At 49.7% G+C, this 15,815-nt stretch overlaps 1 protein-coding gene across 12 annotated transcripts in view; it reads left to right on the top strand.

The window, feature by feature from the left end:
* SYNGAP1 (synaptic Ras GTPase activating protein 1) overlaps window positions 1-15,815 on the top strand; it is a 758,031-nt gene that overhangs the window by 623,700 nt on the left and 118,516 nt on the right. The gene's annotated exons all lie outside the window — the stretch shown is intronic.

Genomic DNA, 15,815 nt, shown 5'->3' on the forward strand with positions numbered 1-15,815 from the left:
CGACCGGAAGTGCCCTGAGGTCGGGGAGCCCCGCCGGAAGTTACCGCTGACCAACTGCGGTGCTTTTTGCTGGCTGTCGGGAGCGGGATCGGGGGTGCACCGGCCTGGAGACACCTTTTGCCCGACGGCGCTGCCGCCCAGAGGTGAGGAGAGCTGCAGCCCCAGAGATACTGAGCCCCGGGGCCGGGAGGTCTCCCGATTCACGGAGCGAGTGGTGCGCGACGGCGGCGCCTGCCCCTGCCTGTTCCTAGAGTTTGATCCTCCTGTCGGCCTTGCTGGGGGCCCGACCCTGAGGCGCAGAGTGACTAGTACGGCGCCCCCCCTGAGGTCCGCGTTGCCGTGCCTGGTGAGGGGCTGCGGGCGCTGGAGAGGCCCCGCATTAATCTCGGAGCCCGGGACTTTACAGAGGCTCGGGTGGGCAGTGCTTCCAAGAGACATTGCGGCCTGAAGGGCGGACAGGGGCGTCTGGCGACCGGCAGTTGATGTGTGGGCCAGCGAACTCCCCACGTGCATTCCTAGCACTGCTGACCTTTATAGCAGTTTGGTGATTCTGAACGGCGACGCCATTTTGCTACAGCCATATCCACTACTGCATCTGCCTACAACTACACTCACCGTTTGTACCACAGCCATATTCACGAGACAGTATACAAGCGCTATGGCGGGACGGGGGCCCAGGCAAACGGCGGCGCAATCCAAGTTGGAGAAGTACGCCTTTGAGAAGAACGCCGTGAAACACCCGGAGGGTCGCACATCTACGGACAAGAGTACGGAGGGAGATGGCTCCAAAAAAGTAACATTGGAGGATCTGATGCAGATGCTCTCCAGCGTCCAGACGACGGTAGGGTCGATCTCGACAGACGTTGGCCTACTAAGGGCAGATCTCCACAAGATGACGGAACGGGTGGCGCAGGTGGAAGTAGTCACCAAATCACTAGTGGAGGACACTTCGGAGCTGCAACTTGCGGCAGAACGCATGGAGGCGGTCACCAGAAAACTACAGGAGCGGCTGGACGATCAAGAAGGACGCTCCAGAAGAAACAACGTCCGAATTTTAGGCATTCCAGAGTCGGAGGGCAAGCAATCCATGGATCTATATGTAGAGGACTTAATCAGGACGAAGCTCCAGCCAAAGGGCCTCTCCAATTTTTTCTCTGTCGAAAGAGCGCACAGGGTTCCCGGGGGCAAGCCTAAACAGGGAGCGCACCCGCGACCAGTGCTGGCTAGACTCTTCAACTTCCGTGATAGGGATGCCATACTACAAACGGCCAGGGTCTCTGCACCTATCAAAGTTCTGAACTCCACTCTTGCCTTCTTCCCTGACTATACGGCCGAGGTGGCCCGGCGACGGAAGACCTTCATCGACATCAAGAAAGCCCTGCGGGCCAAAGAGATACCCTACTCCATGCTTTTCCCGGCGAGACTGCGAATCGTGGATAATCATAAGGCATGGTTCTTCGACACCCCGGAGGCGGCAAGAGACTGGCTGGATGGTTGGAGACGACTGGAGGCCCCGCGGCGAAATGATAGGGGTCAACGTGGCCACAAGCCGGTCTCTCAAGCAGATCACCAGACAACTCAGGGTCACAGCCAGGATCTATTTGCGGAGTCAGGCCTGGAAGACGGGGAACACACCGAAGAGTAGACTCCTGCGATCATGGTCCTTGATCGACTTCCCCTTGAAACATTGACAATGTAAAATTTGCAGTTGCTCCGAGCCGGGCGGAAGAGGCCACTTGGAGCTGCTTGTGAGGTCGCAGAGCTACTTACCCCTTACAAGCAAGTACATTGGGTTGGGTTGGGACCAAGCGCTCTGCTAAGTTGGGTGGCGGGCGGTTCCAGGCCCGCGTAGCAGGGAGGCAGGGAGGGGGGAGGGGGGGTTTTGTTTCATTGTTCTAGTTTTTGTTAATCGCACCGAAACATGGCATGCTTTACACCACACGAGGGAGACAGGTTTCTGGATAAAGGTACGCAGTGGGGCCCGTCCCCTATTAGCTTTTTCGAAAACAGGCACACATTTAAATGGCAGCACAAGAGATGGGCACACCTGAGGACCTCACACCACATTCTTCTCGCACATCGTCCTTCACAGCCCTCACGTGGAACGTTAGGGGATTGGGCGACAGGGTGAAGAGAGGCCTAGTGCTGCAGTACTTGAAGCGCTGTAGGCCGGCAATAGTCCTATTACAGGAAATCCACCTAGTTGGCTCGGCCTCAAAGGCAATGAATAGATGGGGTTATAAGTTTCTGACTTCTCCTCCGGCTCTAGAGGGACAGGGATACTTATTCGGAAAAGTTTTCCAATGGTATGTCAACAGACAAAAAGTGATGATCAGGGACGTTTTGCTGCTGCGACGATACAGTGGGAGGGCCGCTTGTATAACTTTGTCTCTGTGTATGTCCCTCCCGGCCTGCACGCCGCAGCACACACGGCCCTTGCTACCTTTCTCCTGTATTTGCCGACAGCGACACTAGTTATAGGAGGAGACCTCAATGATGTCCTAGACCATGAGATGGACAGACACCCACATAACACAACGGTGCGGGGAGGTGGGCGGCTCGCGGGATTGCTGGACGCTTTGGGACTGACGGACTGTTGGCGCTACAGGCACCCCCACGATAGGCAATACACTTACTACTCGGCGACGCACCACTGTCTCTTGCGTATAGACTACATTTTAATATCAGGTGATGGCCTTCATGGCGTCAAGGAAGTCGACATCCGCCCCAGGGGCATATCTGACCACTCTCCTCTCCAACTTACATACACAAACCACTGCTCCCATAGGAATCGCTTCTTTCCCATTCATGCGGGTTACCTGCAGAGCGCTCCTTTTAGAAAAACCCTTTCCAAAACTGCTAAACACTACTTTCAGGAGAACTCAGGCTCCGTGCGCTCTCATGGTACCCTATGGGAAGCGTATAAAACGGTCATACGCGGGCAGGCAATTGCTTCCATTGTCGCCCACAGGCGGACCCGGGATCAAGAACTTAGCACCCTTGAAGGGGCTCTTGAGGAGGCCATTGCCGACCAGGAGATCCACCCGTCCCCGGGAGCCGCTCAGACAGCCCGGCTGCGACAGGTTGAGTGGATGTCCTACCAGAGGGAAACGGTGCAGACTACAATTCAGGCCACCCGTCATAGGATACACGAATTAGGCGATAAGGCTGGAAAGATGCTGGCCTGGCTCGATAAAAAGGATAGGGCGGGCAGGGTCATTGCACAATTGACCTCGCCCGAGGGCGGTCTGACCTCGGACCCGGGAGCCATTGCCGACTTGCTAGCTGACCACTTTGAAGCGATATATACCCCCCAAGCGACTTACACGACCGCGGAGGCTTACGACTATATTAAAGATCTGACAATCCCTTGCCTCTCGCCTGAGGCGGCACTCCTGCTGGATACAGACATCACTGTGGAGGAGGTACGGGAGGCGACTAACGCACTGGCGTCCGGCAAGGCTCTGGGTCCCAACGGTCTCCCAGTAGAACTGTACAAACACACTGGTTCCATAACTGCCCCACATCTGCTTAAAATGTTCGAAGATAGCCTGCAAACGGGTATGCTGCCTAAAGATCAGCGCCTAGCCACGATTGTCCCGATCCACAAACCTGGTAAAGCCCCGGCAGTATGCAGCTCCTACCGTCCCATTTCCTTCGTTAACGCTGAACCTAAGATCCTTGCCAAACTGCTCTCACAGCGCTTGGCTCCCCACCTTGATACTCTGGTGCACCCGGATCAATCGGGCTTTATGCCAATGCGTAACACCTCTCATAATTTGCGCCGTCTACAGGCGGTTCTGGCCCGCCGGGAAGACATACACGAGCCGGCAGTGCTTCTCTCCCTAGACGCCACTATGGCGTTTGACACTGTGGAATGGCCTTATCTATTTGCCGTGCTCCGTCACATGGGCTTTGGCCCCAAGTTCTGTGCGTGGGTCAGCCTGCTCTATGCCGGGCCCCTGGCCCAGGTAGCAGTAAATGGCCACGTCTCCAGGGATTTTCCGCTTGGCCGTGGGACGCGGCAGGGCTGCCTGTTGTCCCCCTTGCTGTTCACGCTGATCCTTGAGCCACTAGCAATCTGGATTCGGTGGGAACCTTCCATTAAAGGTATCAGGTGGTCGCCGTCCTGGGAAGATAGGATATCTCTCTATGCGGATGATGTCCTTCTTTACCTCACCTCCCCCAAAAAGTCAATCCTGGAAATTCTGAATGTTTGTGAAAAGTTTGGGAGGGTTTCGGGATATAGAATTAATTGGACCAAATCAGTTCTGTACGTCCTCGCCGGCAGCCCGCCTTCCCTCCCAGCGGACTGTCCGCTGCGTTATACGGACACTCCTTTTAAATATTTGGGAATCCAGGTGTCTTCCAACCCAGACGAATTCCACGCCCTGAACTTGAGACCCCCACTGGAAAGGTTTACGCGGGATGTCAAGGTGTGGCGTTCCCTCCCCCTCCCCCTCCTTGGTAAGGCCGCACTGTTTAAAATGATGGCATTGCCTCGTTTTCTCTACCTACTCGAGAACACTCCGTTCCCGATCCCCTCTTCCTACTTCAGAGCCTTCGCAGCTGCGGTTTCTACTTTGTTATGGGACGGGAAACCGGCACGAATTGCACAATGCAAACTAGTACGTGTTTGGTATGATGGGGGCATATCACTCCCTGATATCGAACTATATTACTGGGCTGCCCACCTCAAGCAGATTAATTTCTGGTTACACGCCCCGCAGACCGAGCCTGCCTTTATGGCGGACAGGCAGAATACCGAGTCCAGGGGACTACTAAGAACCCTTTATAGTCGCCACGTTCCGTCCGACCTCGTCGGTCCGACCCGTCACACGGTCCAACTCTGGTATAGGGCGCATAGACGCCTTCAGTGCGCAGACACTATCACACAAATGACACCCCTCTGGAACTCACACAGACTGGGCTTCATGGGCAATAGCAAGGGATTCCGGGCATGGGACGCCATAGGCATTTCGGTGGTGGGAGATCTCTGGAGGAAAAACAACATAGTAGACTTCACTTATCTACAAGCCAAACACGAAATGGCCCAGTCTGAGTATTATAGATATATGCAGATCCGTCACTCACTTCTGTCGGTCATCCCGGTTGGTACACAACTGCCGGAGTCCACTCCGTTGGAAGATAGGCTACTAACAGACCATATGTCCCAAAAAGCGACGTCCTACACATATAGGAAGCTGATCAACAACCTACCTGACATGTTATCTAAACTGCGCCTGTCTTGGGTGGGAGAAATTGGCGCCCTTGATGACTCGGAATGGCAGGAGGCACTCTCGTCACCACGAGAATCTGCGATCCCATCCCGACTTAAGCTAGTTCAGTTTAAAATACTGCATCGCACGTACTACACCAGAACGCTCCTTTACAAAATGGGGAGGGCCTCCCACGAATACTGCCTCCGTGGATGTGGGGAGAGAGGGACATTCTTTCACACCATTTGGGACTGTAGCCGGGTGGCCACGTACTGGGCAGGGGTGATGCGAACCATTTCTCAATCCACAACCATTTCGTTAACGCCCGACCCGCGTCGCTGCCTGTTAAACATCTGGGGTGCGGAGGATTTGACTCACCGTCAATAAGATTGGGCCATACTAGGGATGTTGGTGGCAAAGCGGAATATTGCCAAGCTATGGGGATCCACCGCACTGCCTACTTTGCGAGACTGGTGTAAGGACATGGATGAAGCGATGGTGGCTAAAAAAGCAGTGTTTGTCCACCGGGGATGCCCCGAAAAATGGGGGCAAATCTGGGGGGCCTGGAACCAATTTAGGGGAGACATATGTGAGCCACCACGAGTTGAACCGGATGAGTGTCTTTCGGATTCACAGGTATGATCTACGGTTTGCATAAGCTAGCATGGAACTCCTTTTGCCTTGATAGACCCCGCACGACTGTTTAGCGGGCTTCTCACTGTGGGATTTGTTTTTTGGTCACAACATCACTGTTACTACAGCTGCAGTCCTGACAGATATTTTGTCGCCTTCGAGGGACTGAACGTGATTGCCGTGGGTTTAATTTTCTGTGCGGTTTGTTATTTGTTTTAAAAAAGAGAAAAATCTTAGACCTAAGTCATGTCGTATGTTTACTTTCTTACCATCATGCATCACGATGTTTCCGTCCGCCGCCGGACCCCCTGGGTTGTCGGCTTTAAGGCTGTGTGCTCAGTATATTCTGAATTGCTTGTTTTATCACTGCGGCCAGCCCTGGGGGTTGTGGGCCCTACATTGTGTATCTCTGTGCATGTACAATAAAGGTCTTCAAAAAAAAAAAAAAAAAAAGAAAAACAGCGCTTTGGACTATACCATTTTCCACTGAAAGGCAATATTTCCCTTCATGTGTTCCCATACCTGGTATGTCACTCGGTTTGGTGACTTCTTTCCCTCCATGTTAAAGAACAGTAGATGTTTCAGCACTCAGGCTAATGTGCTGCAGAGCTAAATACATATAAGGTCCAAAAGGTGAGACCGATTGCATTGCAAATGCTTGTTTTAATCTGCTTTCTCCACCTCATGCATGCAGCCCTCTTTACTGGTGCCTTCTTGTTGTCCTACTAGGGTGCTGTCATCTGTTTACATAAAATAAATGTACTTTAAAAACATCACACTAAAAGTATTAAAAAACCTATGAAAACTCATTGGGACATTTATGGTAGCAACAAAAAAGAGAGAACTTACAGTTGTCCTTGTTGATGAGATTTAGAGAGTTTTGTACAAATGCCAAAGATATTTACAGGTCAGCTTTAACATCCAACAATACTGGTGAGTGTCATTACACAGCTCTTTCCTCACAGTCCCTGCAATAAACATGAATTTTAGAATCTACATGAGATAATGTGTAAACAGCACACGGAGACTCAGAAAAACTCTGAGAATGTATTCCAAGCTAACTCAATGTTTCAAGCAGTTACAGCAACAACTCTTGCAACTTGAGAACTAAAAAGAACTAAATGGGGCGTGGCCAAGATGGCGGAGCGGTGACACGCTCTTCACCATTGCTCCTGCAGGCCGCATCGAAATCCTGTGCTTCCTGAAACCTCTGGAGCCTGTTGAGGGGACCCTTCCAGGATCCTGGCCCGTTAACCCGAGCCCCCTAAGAGTGGCGATGTAGAAAGCAGTGACCTCCAGTGGGGCCATCGTACCCGCGTGGCTGGAGCAGCCTACCCAAGAACCCTGATTGCTGCCACTGCTGTGGTTGGCGTTACTGAGGTGGTGTTGCCTTGGCCCTGATGACGTTTCGGCAGTGGGCACCCTTACTAGTTGGTGGCGTTGCGGGGACGTCTCCGGTCTGGAAAGCAGGCGGCCAGGCGCAGACAGCGCTGCCATTGAAGGAGACGCCGAGACGCGCCTGGGCCACACTGCATCTGGATGCCGTTTGTGAACCAAGCTTAGTTATGGCGGCCATGACAGGGGGTGCAGTCACCGCTGTATCATCCCCACTCTGAAGCACCCAGATGGCGATACGGAAAGGCTCCCACCCCTGCTAGTTGTTGCTGTGCTAGAGAGGCCGCAGTTTGGAGTGAATCAGCCCTAGCTGGTCGTCGGGCATGACGAGTGTTTATGGGAACGCTGTGCGGGCTGATAAGGAATGCTCAGCAAAATGCAGAGCCTTAGGAGTTGTTGAGGGGCCCTGCAACAACAACTGGTGGAGAAGTTGGTGGTGAAGGGCCCCCCTACCATCTTGGTGATGGTTGGTGGGATCCTTGGCCCCCTACCATCTTACTGACGATTGGTGGGGTTCTTGGCCCCCTACCATCTTAGTGATGATTGGTGGGGTGCTTGGTCCCTCTACCATTTTAGTGATGATTGGTGGGGTGCTAGGCCCCCTACCACCTTACTGATGATTGGTGAGTTGCTTGGCCTGCTACCATCCTAGTGATGATTGGTGGGGTGCTTAGCGCCTGCTTACCAGCCCCTGCCTTTATCAGGGTACGGTGGGGAGGGATACGTCAGATATCGCGACTTGGTGACTGTTTGGAGTGGTGGGGATCTTTGAGGGGTCAGGAAGAGGGAGCGCACACCCTTATGTCCCCAAGAAGAAGAATTCACCTGTCACAATCTCTTTGCCTCCTTGGATAGGCCCGCTCCAGACCACGAGCTGCTGATTAGAAAACAGACCTGCTGAACAGCCTCTGCACCTTTAAGGCTGATCTGCGGGAGTAGCTGGGGCAGGAACTGGCTCGGGGTCTGGTGGACATCCGGAATGAGGTTGCCACAAAAATCACGGCCAGATGGAGCATTGGTGCTCAGTGCTTGAAGGAAGGTGCAGGGAGTTCATTGATAACCTGCAGGACTTGGAGAAGCGTTTGAGATTAGAGAACCTTACTACTCCGCGGCGTCAGTGAGGAGATACCAGACGCAAACCTCTCCACCTTTGTGGTGGGCATTCTCTTGACCTTGATGGGGGCTGCTCAGCAGGAGGTACGCCTCAACAGGGTTCATCGTGTGGGCCCGCGAAGGCAGTCCCAGACCGGACCACAAGTTGTTCTTGTCAAATTCCATTACATTTTAGAGAAAAAGATGGTCTTACTATAAGCCAGCAAAAGTGAAATCGGAGGTTGGACAAAAGTAAGAAAATACTTCTAGAAACAAGTTATGTAAATAGAAGTTATGCCTCATGTAAGTAGAAAGAACACACAATAATGTCTAGGGGCCTAAAATTATTGTTGTGGGTTCAATATGACAGATCTAATTAGTCTATCTCATATGTTGTGTGAGTCTCATATTAGCAACAACACATGGATAAAACAACAATCAAAGTTAAACCATCCACAGGCCTCCTGGTTCGGTACTAGTCTATCTGATCGTGACATGTTTATCATCCTTGGGTGTTGGCATAATGTGCACAACCGTACACAGTAAAGTATCATGAGATTACCATAGTCTGTGCGACTTTGTATCCATAGTCTGGATGAATTGTTTTCACCATATAAAATTCAAGGGTATTCAGGTCATGTGTGATTGTTTCTAACTTGTCCATCCAAAAAAGTTCACTTCTGGAGAGAAGATTCCCTTTGTCTCCTCCTGGTGGTCCAAGCCAGATCTGCTCAATCACTTGCCATTTTAAGTCCTGATTGCTGTTTTGATGTCTCTGGTAGTGCTCGACAAGAGGCGCTCCTGCCCTTCCACATTCTGTCCTGCTCCTGTGTTGCAGAATCCTGCATTTCACCTTTGTCTGTCCTACGTACATTTCTTCACATGGACACCATATCGCATAGATGACATCCTGGGATTGCAGTTACTAAAGCTAGTAAGGGTAATTTCACCATTATTTTGGGTAAAATTGCTTGTATTAATGCTGAATTTACTTGGTGCACATTGGCCACATTTGAATTGCCCCACTGTTGACGGGAGTCCCCATAGTGTATTGAGTGTAGATCTGGTTGGTTGTGAACAAGAGACTGGATAACCCACCCGATAGGCCCATTGTGCCATTGTGTCTGTTCTAGGCAAAGTAATAAAGCTTGGGAACATTGCTCTCCTCTCCTCTTCAATCTATGAAGTAGATAAGGGGAATATTAATTACATCAGTGTATTAAATTGAAATTGGCATTCGGTAGAACATGGTTTGGCTTTTTGGCAAACTTACTAGATATGCAGCAAGTGTATCTGGATCCTATTCACAAGGACCGGACGCTTGAGACATTTGCTCTGAACTTTCAAGGGCCCATGTGTAGCCTCCAAGAAAATCGCTCCATGGGCAGAGTCACGAAGGGTGGGTATGGTTAGACAGAGGGATTGACTTGGCAGTATTCACAAAGGGATGTTCGAGGAACGTTGGCTCGTAGAGGAGAGAAATGATTAAATGCTGAGCCTAGATGTTCTAGTTTATACCACTATTTATTTATTTATTTGTAGAGCGTGGCATTTATCCAGAAGGATATCATGGCACTATGTGGCGAGAACTCGTGGTAGGGCCGCTAATGGGTGTGGTGGGACTGTCAGATATTAGGCCTTGGGGAACAGATGAGTTTTAAGTTTCTTTCTAAATGCTATATAGTCAGCCGTGAAGCGTAGATCTTGGGGTAGTTCATTCCATTGCTTAGCTGCCAGATATGAGAATGAACGTCCTGCCGCCCTTACTTTCCTTATACGTTTTATTTTGGCCTGTGCTTGGTGGTGTGACCTTAAGCACCTCATAGGGATGTAGAATTAAATTCTATTCTGTAGGATTCTAGTGGTGCAGGGCCTTGTGTGCATGGCTGAGCAGCTTAAATGATGCTCTTTGGCGCATGGGTAGCCAATGGAGCTGTTTCATGCACATGGATGATGAGCGAAGTCTGCTTTTACTGCTCACCAGTTTGGCCGCAGCGTTTTGTAGCACCGGCAGGCGTGTGAAGAGGTACTCTGCCATGCCTACAAACCATGCATTTCCATCTTCTAACTTGCTGATAAGCAGGGCCTGCGTGAGTGTTCTTCTGCAATCCAATGAGAATCAGGGGAAAAGTCTTCTTAGGAGCTTCAGAGTTGCAAAGCCTCTTTCACATAGGGCCCGCACATAGTCCTTCATGGAAAGGCTATTGTCGATGAGGATGCCTAGGTTTTTTGCACATTGCTTGGGTGCTGGGGAATTTCCAAGGGTTTATGGATACTAGGCAGCATCCCAGATTAGGTTGGCTCCTCCAAAGATCAGGATTTCTGATTTTCCTGCATTTAGTTTCAAGCAGTGTTCTGACATTCACAAGGCTGTTCAATTGTTGTCCGATTTTACCCTGGTGTCCTCATGCCTTTCTTCAAGACCTATCATCGACTGTATGTCGTCTGCAGAGGAGCAAATAGTGAAGCCTCATTTCCTATACACAAGGAGTTCTATTCTGACTAGGGAACTAGTAAGATATTATAATTATTGAAGACTTGTAGAGTGCATGGGTAAGGGTACCCCAACAAGGGTTTCCCAGCGCCAACTACTTCATAGTTTATCTTTCTGAGGAACTAGTGCCACACACATCTAAGAACAAGCATTTGCAATGCAATAGGTCTCGCATTTGCGAGGGTTTAAGCTATTGGCATTGTAAATGACAATGCCTTTTATTTATCTGTTTTAAAAACCAACAAATAATTTAAAGGCATTGTCATTTACAATGGCAATATCTGGAACCCTCGCAAATGCGAGACCTATTGCATTGCAAATGCACTTTTAACATCCATTCCAGGCCCTCCTTACGAGTTGGTCAGTAATTGATGCAATATTTATCACACTCGAAAACAATCAGACTCTGCTGGGCCAGAATGTATTGGGTGTGAGAAATACCACCCAATTACGGGTTTCCCCATAATGGAGAGTAACATATAGAGTTTGCTACTTGTCCCATAATTTACTTCCCCTGGTAAATATCAGCAGATTTGAGCTGCTAAATGTAACCATGGGATGGGATTTTTATCACAATGCTGTTAATTTGAATATGTGCAGTAACAGGAGTTACAGCACATGTTGGAATTTAACAGCCAACTGGTGACCAGGTCCCTAGTGTAGAGGCAGGGGAACAGAGAAATTTCCATGTAGCAAACTCGAGAGAAGATAAGTGGGTTGTCTTACATGAAGAAAATCTTAAATAGCGCTTCATACACTGATTTTATAAGTGTTGCAAACAACAGGTGTTACTATTATCCAATTTAATGTTACTTAATTTACCAACATTGGAAGGATCGAAGGCTGATTCTTCTTTGACAGATTCACTGGGCACCTTCAGGTCAGGTCAGGAGCATGGAGAGGGAGCAAAGGTGGAGCAGGCATAGGGGAGAGAGAGCCAAGCACAAAACCACTGTTGCGGAGCGGGGGGCCAAACCAGGAAGTCAGGCATCCTTGCCCGTGACATGGGTGGGGCCTGTGACGTGACGGAAGAGGCTGGTGTGGCTTGTTCATGCGGGGCTCCCATGAGGAAGGGAGAGCCCCGCGGTAGCGGTGGAAGTCCTGAGAAGTCCTGGGTCCCAGGAAGGGGCCCGGGTGAAGTGGAGAGGTGGGGTGTGTTTCTGCAGGGCTCGCGTATGCTGAGGGAGCCCCTGCAGGGCGTTGCGTTGGAACTCTGCAGAGGCTGCCGAGAAGAGTCTGCACAGCAGCCCGGTGAGTGGGGCTGCATGCTGGCACTAGAACTGCCTGTTATGAGCGGTCCCGCCGTTGCGGGCCACTCCATCGAGGGCATCTTTTATTTTAAGTGCCAATGAGCTGACACGTCTTGGGCATTTTGTGTAGTGTATTTCACACCGTGCAGCTGACAGGGAGAATGGAAAGTGAAAGTGCATAAGGCTGCTGAGGACGGAAGGGGGACGGCTCGCAGAGCATGCTAGCGCGCGTTCACATTTCCTATCTGGCATGCGCGTACCACTGGAGTGGAGTGGTGTGGCTCACTGGTTAGAGGCGGCAGACCCCAGAGCAGAGAACGGCCTGGGACCAGGGTTCGATTCCCAGGATCAGCGGACTCGATAATTCTCGCCTCGGTGCCTACTCTAACCAGGGATCACACTCGGCAACTCTGGGCATTAAGCTTGCCTCATCTCCACAACGGCCCCTCACAAACGCCAGGGATGCCTGGTTTCACCTTGGAGACTCCCAGGAGGGACTATCTCACAGGGAAAGCCAGGACGGGTTCCCCAGCGGTCTATAGCGCTACGAGGCCTGCGGTGCGGGTAGCAGTGCGCTTTACAAGACACACAATTTATGTATTTACTGTCTTGTCTCCCTTCTGAGGCAAGTCAGTAGCAATAGATCTCTCTGGCGACAGCGCTTTGTGCTGTGGTCGCCAGGTGAGACCTAAAAACAAACATGTTTTTAACAACTTGGAACCTAGGTAGGAAAAAGATCCCCTTGCCTCACCCCTCTTGGTGGGTTCTCCTCACTCTTGAGACTGTAGAAAGATTTGTGTAGTAGCAGCGCAGGGTGCTTGGCATTTTAAATATCTAAATAGTAGAGCCAAGAGACAGAAAGTACTACAAGAAGTAAGGCCTGATACCCCGATACTCTATGCATTCAAAAGACTCCCCATGCTTGGTAAAATGACGGGTGGTTAAAGTCTTTATCTCCAGCATTTCCACTTCCATTTGGAGAGCGGCTCTCACAATCGCCAACTCACAATGGACAGTAAGGAAGTCTAAAACCAACAGAAGAGGAAGATGGGGACTTGTTCAGGCATGAGGCAGCCGTTCACAGTCTGCCATGTGCTCATTACATAGCACAAATATTGACCTGTCAGTGTTTTGGTGGAACTCACTGTTTAATGTGCCCAGCTGTTGAATTGTCATTGTTGTTGTACACTACTATAGACGTTAATAATCCTAGGTATAGAGGGCGAATGAAGAGAATCAGTGCCGCCATATAGGTCATGATGTTGGCACTCGTTTAGTTGATATATTGTGCCAGGGAAACCAAACTAAATGGGAATATACTTTCATCAGCTGGCTTGGCCCTCCATATATGTGGCTAATGGTGCATCCATTGTGATCCCCTATGGCCTCCATTATAGGGTCTTGTCTAAATGCTCTTAACCCCCCTTTCTTTTTGGCTCAAAAACTCCGCACCTGAAAATATTTAAAGAGGTCTTTCAGATCAACCCTAACACACAACTGAATTTACTCAAATGGCTTTATTCTACTTGCATCAAGGAGATCCCCGACCTTCCTCACCCCATGGTCCCCCCAGCGTGACGTCACACTCTCATGGAATAATACCATAAATGCGGGGTTCCTAAGGTGTGGAGTATAAAAACTCATCCTCCCTAACCCTAGTTTCTTCCTAACGGCCATCCGTACGCGGGGTGCCGCCCAGAGGGGGGCTTTACTATTGCTTTAAAGGTGGAAGACGTTCAGATGTCCACAGCTCCGCACATCCTTGCTGCCTCTGTCCCACCACCACTCAAGGGTCTGCACGAATCCTTGCCGCATTCTTGTAAGCATCACTCAAAGGAAGCTCTCTTTGGGAAGATAGGAAGATGCAGGAGTGGTGCTGATTGTATCCTCCACTGGGTACAGCCACCAACCTTCAGGAGGCCTGCAGGCAGATAGTTGCTGCGGTCTGTTCCATTGGTGTTGCTGAGTTTGGAGGTGTCTTCGCTGGTCTCCGTTGGAGGTCTTGTATATGTCTTTTCCATGGACAAATCGACCTGTATTTGTAAGTCACTGCTGTTCTCCTAGAAAAGTCTCAACATTCTCACCTTCTCTATCCTCGCTCCCTCAGGTGTGTCTGGATGAGTCTGGGCATCATTTCTGTCTGAGTAGTTGACTCTTTTTGTCCTGGTCCTGCTTTCTCTCTTCAAGATGTTTGTATGTGTCCTATGGATGAGCATGCGTGTTTGCTTTTGTCTTTTCTGTCTCCATGTGCTTTGAGTTGTTGGTATCTTGTTGTGTCACCTGTGTGTTTTCTTGTCCATGGTCGACATTGTATTTGTTTGTCTTTATAATTCAATGATTTATTTTATGAATCCGCACCCCGATGGAGGTCCGCATAAAAACAATATAAAATGTACAAAATACAATCATAATTTCCTTAATACATACTTTTAAAGAAACAATCCGGACAAATCATCAATACAAATTTAAAAAACATTTTTAAAAGTGTTTTTACTCTTGCTCAGGTTGAGTCTCGTTGAGGGGCTTCTCTCCTGGGCGTCAGTCCACGGGATGAGGTTTAATTGTTTATCTTCAGGATCCCTCTCTCTCTCTTCAGTTTCTTGTGGAGTGAGGTCTTTGTCTGCCTTCTATATGTCTGCGGGCTTCCTTCGTCACCGCTTCTGTGTCATTCTTCTCGTATGTCTTCAATATCCCTCTCTCTGTCTTCCCAGTCTCTTGTGCAGTGACGTCTTTGTCTGTTTTCCATGTGTCTGTGTTTGTCGACATCACTGATTTTGTCCTGCCAGTATGTGTGCATCTACTCCAAGGACATGGCTGAATTCTTGTGTTTTACTATCCATCTCTCCTTTGAGGTTGCCCCAGATGTGGGTATAATTTTGTATCTCTGCTGTCTTTCTTATACAGACTTCAGATGGTTGTCCTTTTAGTGTTGTGTTGTACTTGTTTATCTTTCATTTGTTTCTGTGCCATGAGCAAAGCAGCAAGTTGTTGGCCCATGCGACAGTCGGTCTTTGCTAACTTTCTAGTTGGGTGCTGTCCACGTCCTTTTCTGAAACCTGTGCCTGGATGCATTATTTTCTTCTTCTAGTGGATTATTGACTGCCTTGCCTATGTTTCTGCCATGGGTGAGTTTGTCTGAAACTCACCTTTCTCTCTCCCTAGTTGGGTGTTGGCCATGTCTTTCATTTATGTCTGTTTGAGTAGGCTGTAAAGACGTGTTTTTGCCGTCTCTCAATTGTTGCCTTTTTTTTCTGTCTCACAAATGAAGCTGTATTTGTGTATCTGTGTTGTCTTTCTAGACTGATGCTGTCTGTCTGTTTTGTATGGCAGTCCTGAGGATGCTGCTGTATCTCGGATGTGATGTTGTCTTTGGACTTCTCACATTTGTGTTGACCTCATTCCTTAGCCTTCATGTCTGGTGTCTTTGGTTGTTCCTCCAGAGGTTTACTGATGGCCTCGTCTAGGTTTCTGCCCCATTGATCTGCCTTCATGGTGTGTCTCCTTCCCATCCCTCTAGAAGGTTACGGAGGGTCTTGTCCATGTTCCTGCCCCATGGATAAACCTTCATGTCTTTTGCCTCTGCCCTGTCCCTCTAGAAGGCTACTGGCATCCTTGTCTATGTTTCTGCCACGTGGATGATCCTTCATTGCTCGTGTCTCTTTGCCATCCATCTACACTTGGTTGTCCTGTCTGTGTTTCTGCTCCAAGGGTAATCCAGTCGCAGTGTGGTTA

This window comes from Lissotriton helveticus, chromosome 5_1, assembly GCF_964261635.1.
Source record: "Lissotriton helveticus chromosome 5_1, aLisHel1.1, whole genome shotgun sequence".
NCBI classification, from domain to species: domain Eukaryota; kingdom Metazoa; phylum Chordata; class Amphibia; order Caudata; family Salamandridae; genus Lissotriton; species Lissotriton helveticus.